Here is a 232-nt window from a genome sequence, read left to right as displayed (position 1 = left end):
GAAAAAAAAAAGAAAGTTTTGCACTCAAAATGTACAGCAATGACGGTGGTTCTCACACAGAGACCACTGGGTATGACAATGCCGGCGCCTTCTGGACTTTGCAGCCACATACAGCACAAAGTTGCAAGCATGTGAGTCTCCCAGCAGCTGCAGGGGACGAGAAGATGCCCCGCGAGAAGAGCCCTAATGGGACCATGATTGAGCCAAAATGAAGCTTTAATGGTCAAAGAGC

Source organism: Telmatherina bonti, assembly GCF_933228915.1.
Source record: "Telmatherina bonti genome assembly, chromosome: 17".
NCBI classification, from domain to species: domain Eukaryota; kingdom Metazoa; phylum Chordata; class Actinopteri; order Atheriniformes; family Telmatherinidae; genus Telmatherina; species Telmatherina bonti.
This window is presented reverse-complemented; position numbering follows the sequence as displayed.